At 48.6% G+C, this 9,930-nt stretch overlaps 1 long non-coding RNA gene across 2 annotated transcripts; it reads left to right on the top strand.

Annotated features, from left to right (window-relative positions):
• The first annotated feature begins 554 nt into the window (after positions 1-554).
• Positions 555-3,691, top strand: LOC135535679 (uncharacterized). Of its 2 annotated transcripts, none has more exons than XR_010454872.1 (3): positions 555-636; positions 2,619-2,736; positions 3,603-3,691. It is a non-coding gene; the product is annotated as an uncharacterized LOC135535679 (long non-coding RNA). The 2 variants fall into 2 exon arrangements; XR_010454871.1 differs by having other exon boundaries at positions 556-636; positions 2,622-2,736.
• Positions 3,692-9,930: the final 6,239 nt, after the last annotated feature.

The following is a 9,930-nucleotide window of genomic DNA, read 5'->3' as shown; positions in this document are numbered from 1 at the left end:
CTCTCTCTCTCTCTCTCTCTCTCTCTCTCTCTCTCTCTCTCTCTCTCTCTCTCTCTCTCTCTCTCTCTCTCTCTCTCTCTCTCTCTCTCTCTCTCTCAGTGTGTTAAGCCTCCATTCTAGAGCCAACAACAATGGGATTAGTGGGTGATAGTGTGTATTGAGCAGGGGAGCTACACAGCAACACCTTTACTTTGAAAACACACTTTCACCCTTATACTGTAGCTGTTGATATTCTATCAACACGTCAGCTTTATCTGGAAGGTTCTGTGGGGTGTGAGGTAGTGGGTGTGGTATGATTTGGGGATCTGTGGGGTGTGAGGTAGTGGGTGTGGTATGATTTGGGGTTCTGTGGGGTGTGAGGTAGTGGGTGTGATATGATTTGGGGTTCTGTGGGGTGTGAGGTAGTGGGTGTGATATGATTTGGGGTTCTTTGGACTAATATAAGGTTGCCGTTTCAGTGAACCGTGTGGCTGTGTGGCTGTGAGTACAGTGTTATAGTTCAGTTCTAACTTGTTGTTGGGGATGTGTCATTATTTACCCTTTTGGTTTCTTACAGGAGAGAGTTTTCAGAGCTTTTGGAGAAGTATGGATCCAGCAGTAGTACTGGGTCAACACGCAACTCTCCCATCCAGCATGGTAGGACCTCCCTCCTCCCTCCATGTCCACATGGTAGGACCTCCTCCTCCCTCCAAGTCCACATGGTAGGACCTCCCTCCTCCCTCTATGTCCACATGGTAGGACCTCCTCTATGTCCACATGGTAGGACCTCCCTCCTCCCTCTATGTCCACATGGTAGGACCTCCTCCTCGCTCCCTGTCCACATGGTATAACACAACTCTCCCATCCAGCATGGTAGGACCTCCCTCCTCCCTCTATGTCCACATGGTATGTCCTGTCTCCCCCCTCGATTTCAACAAGGTATAACACCCACAAATACTGTATATGTCCTGTCTCCCCCCTCTATTTCACACACACGCACACACACACACACACACACACACACACACACACACACACACACACACACACACACACACACACACACACACACACACACACACACACACACACACACACGGCTCTGTAAAAAAGGAGCGAATAACATTGTAGACATTTCTTAAAGGCTGACATTAGTTTTGCGTTGTAATGTTCAAATCAAAGACATCTATATAAGCACGGTAACATCCCTTCTGTAAGACAGGCAATTTCTGTTCCTGTCCGTTTCCTTTTGGATTTCAGGGCTAAGAAATAAATAGCATCGGGCAGCATGCAGAGTATTATTTAGCGCTTAGAGGAGATCAAGCTTCCTAAACTAAACACTTGTCAGAAAGCGCTATATGAAGTCCAGGGGCAGCGTCTCTCTACTCCCATCCAGCGTTTAATAGGATATCTGTAGAGGCAGGAAACTGACTGAGGGGTCAGTCCTCTTTCATCATGTAGTAGCACCTATTTACACTGCCCTCTGGTGGAACGTCTGGAGACCCTGTTCACATCCCAAGACCCTGTTACCTGTCTCTAGCTGTTCCCTGTCTCTAGCTGTTCTCTGTCTCTAGCTGTTCCCTGTCTCTAGCTGTTCTCTGTCTCTAGCTGTTCTCTGTCTCTAGCTGTTCCCTGTCTCTAACTGTTCCCTGTCTCTAACTGTTACCTGTCTCTAACTGTTCCCTGTCTCCAACTGTGACCTGTCTCTAGCTGTTCCCCGTCTCTAGCTGTTCCCTGTCTCTAGCTGTTCCCTGTCTCTAGCTGTTCCCTGTCTCTAACTGTTCCCTGTCTCTAACTGTTACCTGTCTCTAACTGTTCCCTGTCTCTAACTGTGACCTGTCTCTAGCTGTTCCCCGTCTCTAGCTGTTCCCTGTCTCTAGCTGTTCCCTGTCTCTAGCTGTTCCCCGTCCCAAACTGTTCCCTGTCTCTAGTTGTTCCCTGTCTCTAGTTGTTCCCTGTCTCTAGCTGTTCCCTGTCTCTAGCTGTTCCCTGTCTCTAGCTGTTCCCGGTCTCTAACTGTTCCCTGTCTCTAACTTTTCCCTGTCTCTAACTGTTCCCTGTCTCTAGCTGTTCCCTGTCTCTAGCTGTTCACTGTCTCTAGCTGTTCACTGTCTCTAGCTGTTCCCTGTCTCTAGCTGTTCCCTGTCTCTAGCTGTTCCCTGTCTCTAGCTGTTCCCTGTCTCTAGCTGTTCCCCGTCTCTAGCTGGTCCCCGTCTCTAGCTATTCCCCGTCTCTAGCTGTTCCCCGTCTCTAACTGTTCCCCGTCTCTAGCTGTTCCCCGTCTCTAGCTGTTCCCCGTCTCTAGCTGTTCCCTGTCTCTAGCTGTTCCCTGTCTCTAACTGTTCCCTGTCTCTAACTGTTCCCTGTCTCTAACTGTTCCCTGTCTCTAGCTGTTCCCTGTCTCTAGCTGTTCCCTGTCTCTAGCTGTTCCCTGTCTCTAGCTGTTCCCTGTCTCTAGCTGTTCCCTGTCTCTAACTGTTACCTGTCTCTAGCTGTTCCCTGTCTCTAACTGTTCCCTGTCTCTAACTGTTACCTGTCTCTAGCTGTTCCCTGTCTCTAACTGTTCCCTGTCTCTAACTGTTACCTGTCTCTAGCTGTTCCCAGTCTCTAACTGTGACCTGTCTCTCCTCCTTTCTAAGCAGGCAGATATCTGGACAGCACATCGTCCGGGTCCTCGTCACGCTCCCAGAGTCCTTTGCTTTTGAGTCCTGCTGGCTCTCAGAGCACCTACAACAACCCTCTACTGCGCTCCCTCAGGTATAGCTATTGTAGCTAATTCAGGGGTAGCTCCGACTGGGACTCAACCGGGTCCAGGGACTGTCAACCCAACACCTTAGCCGCTACGCCAAGAGATCCAAACCTCTTGACAAGGAGGCCAGGAGTTGTGTTCATCTCACTACAATATAGTACAGTTCAACCTTTGATGTTGATGTATCTACCATATGAATGGGTTGTACAGTCAGTTCACCTGTAGGTTTACCTGTTAGTTCACCTGTCAGTTCACCTGTCAGTTCACCTGACAGTTCACCTGTCTGTTCACCTGTTAGTTCACCTGTCAGTTCACCTGTCTGTTCACCTGTAGGTTTACCTGTCAGGTCACCTGTCTGTTCACCTGTCAGTTCACCTGTCAGTTCACCTGTTAGTTCACCTGTCAGTTCACCTGTCAGTTCACCTGTAGGTTTACCTGTAGGTTTACCTGTTAGTTCACCTGTCAGTTCACCTGTTAGTTCATCTGTCAGTTCACCTGTTAGTTCACCTGTTAGTTCACCTGTCTGTTCACCTGTAGGTTTACCTGTTAGTTCACCTGTCAGTTCACCTGTTAGTTCACCTGTCTTTTCACCTGTAGGTTTACCTGTTAGTTCACCTGTCTGTTCACCTGTAGGTTCACCTGTTAGTACACCTGTTAGTTACCTGTTAGTTCACCAGACAGTTCACCTGTTAGTTCACCTGTGTTGCTGTAACTGGGTGTGTATTTGAGAGAGTTTGTATGTGTCTGTCTGTCTTACAGTATGTAATATGTCCTCCTCCTGTCTCCAGTCACCCAGGAGAGGGTGTGTATTTGAGAGAGTTTGTACGTGTCTGTCTGTCTTACAGTATGTAATATGTCCTCCTCCTGTCTCCAGTCACCCAGGAGAGGGTGTGATCCAGCTGATCTCTGTAGCCCGCTCCTCTAGTCTGGGCATCGCCATCGGCGGAGGCTCCAATAGGCCGGACGGCCCTGCGGTCTTCATCCAGGAGGTTCTGTCTGGGGAGACTGCCACAGGGTGAGTCACAGGGTGGAGAAACCCTTCTCATAGATTCACCTCATAACAGATACTGTAGTCATAGTTACCTCCACTGGGATGAAATGAACCAGACTCACACCACTGGTAGAACCAGTCAACGATGAATATGGAAGAGTTACATTAGACATGTCCACATGGTAACGTCAATCTGCTGTACTTAGAAATGGAGTTACATTAGACATGTCGACATGGTAACGTCAATCTGCTCTACTTAGACATGGAGTTACATCAGACATGTTGACATGGTAACGTCAATCTGCTCTACTTAGACATGGAGTTACATTAGACATGTCGACATGGTATGATCAATCTACTCATGCTTGGGCAGCAGGTTACATTAGACATGTCGGTAAATCAATCTGCTCTACTTAGACATGGAGTTATTAGACATGTCCACATGGTAACGTCAATCTGCTATACTTAGACATGGAGTTACATTAGACATGTCGACGAAAAGAAAGAAGAAAGAAAGAAGAAGAAGAAAGAAAAAACGTCAATCTATCTACTTAGACATGGAGTTACATCAGACATGTCGACATGGTAACGTCAATCTACTCTACTTAGACATGGAGTTACATTAGACATGTCGACATGGTAACGTCAATCTGCTGTACTTAGACATGGAGTTACATTAGACATGTCGACATGGTAACGCCAATCTGCTCTACTTAGACATGGAGTTACATCAGACATGTTGACATGGACAATGCTCTACTTAGACATGGAGTTACATTAACATGTCCATGGTAACTTCAATCTGCTGTACTTAGACATGGAGTTACATTAGACATGTCGACATGGTAACGTCAATCTGCTCTACTTAGACATGGAGTTACATTAGACATGTCCACATGGTAACGTCAATCTGCTCTACTTAGACATGGAGTTACATTAGGCATGTCGACATGGTAACGTCAATCTGCTCTACTTAGACATGGAGTTACATTAGACATGTCGACATGGTAACATCAATCTGCTGTACTTAGAAATGGAGTTACATTATGACATGGTAACATCAATCTGCTCTACTTAGACATGGTTACATTAACGACATGGTATCAATCTGCTGTACTTAGACATGGAGTTACATTATGGAGTTACATTAGGCATGTCGACATGGTAACGTCAATCTGCTGTACTTAGAAATGGAGTTACATTAGACATGTCGACATGGTAACGTCAATCTGCTGTACTTAGAAATGGAGTTACATTAGACATGTCGACATGGTAACGTCAATCTGCTGTACTTAGACATGCAGTTACATTAGGCATGTCGACATGGTAACGTCAATCTGCTGTACTTAGACATAGAGTTACATTAGACATGTCGACATGGTAACGTCAATCTGCTGTACTTAGACATGGAGTTAGGCATGTCGACACACCATGCTGACCAATGGTTTAAAGCCGTTCCTATCGCCTCTGACCAGAACATCGGCCCTCATTTTCTGTTAATTTCCAAATAACACTTCATATTGAAACTGCACAACCAGCCCCGTTGGTCAACAGCCAGCAGGGTGGTCTCTTAACAGACCTCAACCAGCCCCGTTTGTCAACAGCCAGCAGGGTGGTCTCTTAACAGACCTCAACCAGCCCCGTTGGTCAACGGTCAGCAGGGTGGTCTCTTAACAGACCTCAACCAGCCTCGTTGGTCAACAGCCAGCAGGGTGGTCTCTTAACAGACCTCAACCAGCCCCGTTGGTCAACGGTCAGCAGGGTGGTCTCTTAACAGACCTCAACCAGCCTCGTTGGTCAACAGTCAGCAGGGTGGTCTCTTAACAGACCTCAACCAGCCCCGTTGGTCAACAGTCAGCAGGGTGGTCTCTTAACAGACCTCAACCAGCCCCGTTGGTCAACAGTCAGCAGGGTGGTCTCTTAACAGAACTCAACCAGCCCCGTTGGTCAACAGTCAGCAGGGTGGTCTCTTAACAGACCTCAACCAGCCCCGTTGGTCAACAGTCAGCAGGGTGGTCTCTTAACAGACCTCAACCAGCCCCGTTGGTCAACAGCCAGCAGGGTGGTCTCTTAACAGACCTCAACCAGCCCCGTTGGTCAACAGTCAGCAGGGTGGTCTCTTAACAGACCTCAACCAGCCCCGTTGGTCAACAGTCAGCAGGGTGGTCTCTTAACAGACCTCAACCAGCCCCGTTGGTCAACAGTCAGCAGGGTGGTCTCTTAACAGACCTCAACCAGCCCCGTTGGTCAACGGTCAGCAGGGTGGTCTCTTAACAGACCTCAACCAGCCCCTGCTGCTGTTAGCCATTCATCTTTGTGATGTGTCAATAAAGCTCAGCTATAAAGGAACTGTCCTCTCTTGACTGGCCCTCTTCACACCAAGGTGTTGACACAACACTGTTAGAAGTATATAACTACTGGACCTCTTCACACCAAGGTGTTGACACACCACTGTGTTAGAAGTATATAACTACTGGACCTCTTCACACCAAGGTGTTGACACGACACTGTTAGAAGTATATAACTACTGGACCTCTTCACACCAAGGTGTTGACACGACACTGTGTTAGAAGTATATAACTACTGGACCTCTTCACACCAAGGTGTTGACACGACACTGTTAGAAGTATATAACTACTGGACCTCTTCACACCAAGGTGTTGAGACGACACTGTGTTAGAAGTATATAACTACTGGACCTCTTCACACCAAGGTGTTGACACGACACTGTGTTAGAAGTACGCTACACTGTTCTCCTGCCTAATGTTGCAACCGTTTCACTCCTAAATGAGAAATGCATTCACACATCTGGAGATTGCTTTGCAGGAAGAAGAAGCTCCAACACACTGTCTTTACAAAGTTTCACAAGCAACAGTAACCAGTAACGTCTGTCCTGTTCAACTGTCTTGCTGGATGGGAGACAGACAGCGTGAGGTTACCAGTATAGTCTGTCCTGTTTAACTGGATGGGAGACAGACAGCGTGAGGTTACCAGTATAGTCTGTCCTGTTCAACTGTCTTGCTGGATGGGAGACAGACAGCGTGAGGTTACCAGTATAGTCTGTCCTGTTTAACTGGATGGGAGACAGACAGCGTGAGGTTACCAGTATAGTCTGTCCTGTTTAACTGAATGGGAGACAGACAGCGTGAGGTTACCAGTATAGTCTGTCCTGTTCAACTGGATGGGAGACAGACAGCGTGAGGTTACCAGTAATGTCTGTCCTGTTTAACTGGATGGGAGACAGACAGCGTGAGGTTACCAGTATAGTCTGTCCTGTTTAACTGGATGGGAGACAGACAGCGTGAGGTTACCAGTATAGTCTGTCCTGTTTAACTGGATGGGAGACAAGCAGCGTGAGGTTACCAGTAATGTCTGTCCTGTTTAACTGGATGGGAGACAGACAGCGTGAGGTTACCAGTAACATCTGTCCTGTTTAACTGGATGGGAGACAGACAGCGTGAGGTTACCAGTATAGTCTGTCCTGTTCAACTGGATGGGAGACAGACAGCGTGAGGTTACCAGTATAGTCTGTCCTGTTTAACTGGATGGGAGACAGACAGTGTGAGGTTACCAGTATAGTCTGTCCTGTTTAACTGGATGGAAGACAGACAGCGTGAGGTTACCAGTATAGTCTGTCCTGTTCAACTGGATGGGAGACAGACAGCGTGAGGTTACCAGTATAGTCTGTCCTGTTTAACTGGATGGGCGACAGACAGCGTGAGGTTACCAGTATAGTCTGTCCTGTTTAACTGGATGGGAGACAGACAGCGTGAGGTTACCAGTATAGTCTGTCCTGTTTAACTGGATGGGCGACAGACAGCGTGAGGTTACCAGTATAGTCTGTCCTGTTTAACTGGATGGGCGACAGACAGCGTGAGGTTACCAGTATAGTCTGTCCTGTTTAACTGGATGGGCGACAGACAGCGTGAGGTTACCAGTATAGTCTGTCCTGTTTAACTGGATGGGAGACAGACAGCGTGAGGTTACCAGTATAGTCTGTCCTGTTTAACTGGATGGGCGACAGACAGCGTGAGGTTACCAGTATAGTCTGTCCTGTTTAACTGGATGGGCGACAGACAGCGTGAGGTTACCAGTATAGTCTGTCCTGTTTAACTGGATGGGCGACAGACAGCGTGAGGTTACCAGTATAGTCTGTCCTGTTTAACTGAATGGGAGACAGACAGCGTGAGGTTACCAGTATAGTCTGTCCTGTTTAACTGGATGGGAGACAGACAGCGTGAGGTTACCAGTATAGTCTGTCCTGTTTAACTGGATGGGAGACAGACAGCGTGAGGTTACCAGTATAGACTGTCCTGTTTAACTGGATGGGAGACAGACAGCGTGAGGTTACCAGTATAGTCTGTCCTGTTTAACTGGATGGGAGACAGACAGCGTGTGGTTACCAGTATAGTCTGTCCTGTTTAACTGGATGGGCGACAGACAGCGTGAGGTTACCAGTATAGTCTGTCCTGTTTAACTGGATGGGAGACAGACAGCGTGTGGTTACCAGTGCTGTAACTTGGCGTTACCAGGAGTCAGACAGAGTGTTGGTTACCCTCCTGGGGAGACAGAGAGACAAATCTAGAGACAGAGAGACAGAGCTAGAGACAGAGAGACAAATCTAGAGACAGAGAGACAGAGCTAGAGACAGAGAGACAGAGCTAGAGTCAGAGAGACAACACTAGAGACAGAGAGACAAAGCTAGAGACAGAGAGACAACGCTAGAGACAGAGAGACAAAGCTAGAGACAGAGAGACAGAGCTAGAGACAGAGAGACAACGCTAGAGACAGAGAGACAAAGCTAGAGACAGAGAGACAGAGCTAGAGACAGAGAGACAGATTTAGAGACAGAGAGGGCGAGAGAGAGAGAGTTAGAGACAGAGAGGGCGAGAGAGAGAGAGAGAGAGGGGTGAAGAAAAAGAGCGAGACAGAGACAGTGGTATGGAGAGAGACGGGGGATGGAGAGGGTTGGAGAGAGAGAATGATAAAGTGATGCAGACTGCTTCCCCATTAGCTCAAGTGTGAAGGGGACGAGTCAGAGTCCCCACAGTCCCCTGAGCAGCAGGACAGGACAGACACACAGACTGTGAAGGTCAGCCCTTTAGGACTCTGCTTACGTAGGCCATCACCCTGTCCCCTTGACCTCTACCTCCCTACCGTCTAGCCTCTACCACCCCCACAACACTCCCTGTTCCCCTGACCTCTACCTCCCTACCATCTAGCCTCTACCACCCCCAAAGCACTCCCTGACCTCTACTTCTCTACCATCTAGCCTCTACCACCCCCACATCACTCCCTGTTCCCCTGACCTCTACCTCTCTACCATCTAGCTTCTACCACCCCCAAAGCACTCCCTGACCTCTACCTCCCTACCATCTAGCCTCTACCACCCCCAAAGCACTCCCTGACCTCTACTTCTCTACCATCTAGCCTCTACCACCCCCAAAGCACTCCCTGTCCTGTTCCCCATCTGCCCACTCCCAGAAATATGACACTGATAGGAAAAGGTGAGAGGAGAAGGGGAGGATGGGGCAGGGCAGGGTGTGAGGGAATAGATGAGGCTTGTCCATATTCCAAACCTCTCTGGAAAGCTGACACTAATGGAGGGTGGAGGATGGGGTGGGCAGGATGGGAAGGCTTGTCCATATTCCAAACCTCTCTGGAAAGCTGACACTAATGGAGGGGGAGGATGGGGTGGGCAGGATGGGAAGGCTTGTCCATATTCCAAACCTCTCTGGAAAGCTGACACTAATGGAGGGGGCAGGATGGGGTGGGCAGGATGGGAAGGCTTGTCCATATTCCAAACCTCTCTGGAAAGCTGACACTAATGGAGGGGGGAGGATGGGGTGGGCAGGATGGGAAGGCTTGTCCATATTCCAAACCTCTCTGGAAAGCTGACACTAATGGAGGGGGAGGATGGGGTGGGCAGGATGGGAAGGCTTGTCCATATTCCAAACCTCTCTGGAAAGCTGACACTAATGGAGGGGAGGATGGGGTGGGCAGGATGGGAAGGCTTGTCCATATTCCAAACCTCTCTGGAAAGCTGACACTAATGGAGGGGGAGGATGGGGTGGGCAGGATGGGAAGGCTTGTCCATATTCCAAACCTCTCTGGAAAGCTGACACTAATGGAGGGGGGAGGATGGGGTGGGCAGGATGGGAAGGCTTGTCCATATTCCAAACCTCTCTGGAAAGCTGACACTAATGGAGGG

Source organism: Oncorhynchus masou, unplaced genomic scaffold (assembly GCF_036934945.1).
Source record: "Oncorhynchus masou masou isolate Uvic2021 unplaced genomic scaffold, UVic_Omas_1.1 unplaced_scaffold_497, whole genome shotgun sequence".
NCBI classification, from domain to species: Eukaryota; Metazoa; Chordata; class Actinopteri; order Salmoniformes; family Salmonidae; genus Oncorhynchus; species Oncorhynchus masou.
This window is presented reverse-complemented; position numbering and strand designations above follow the sequence as displayed.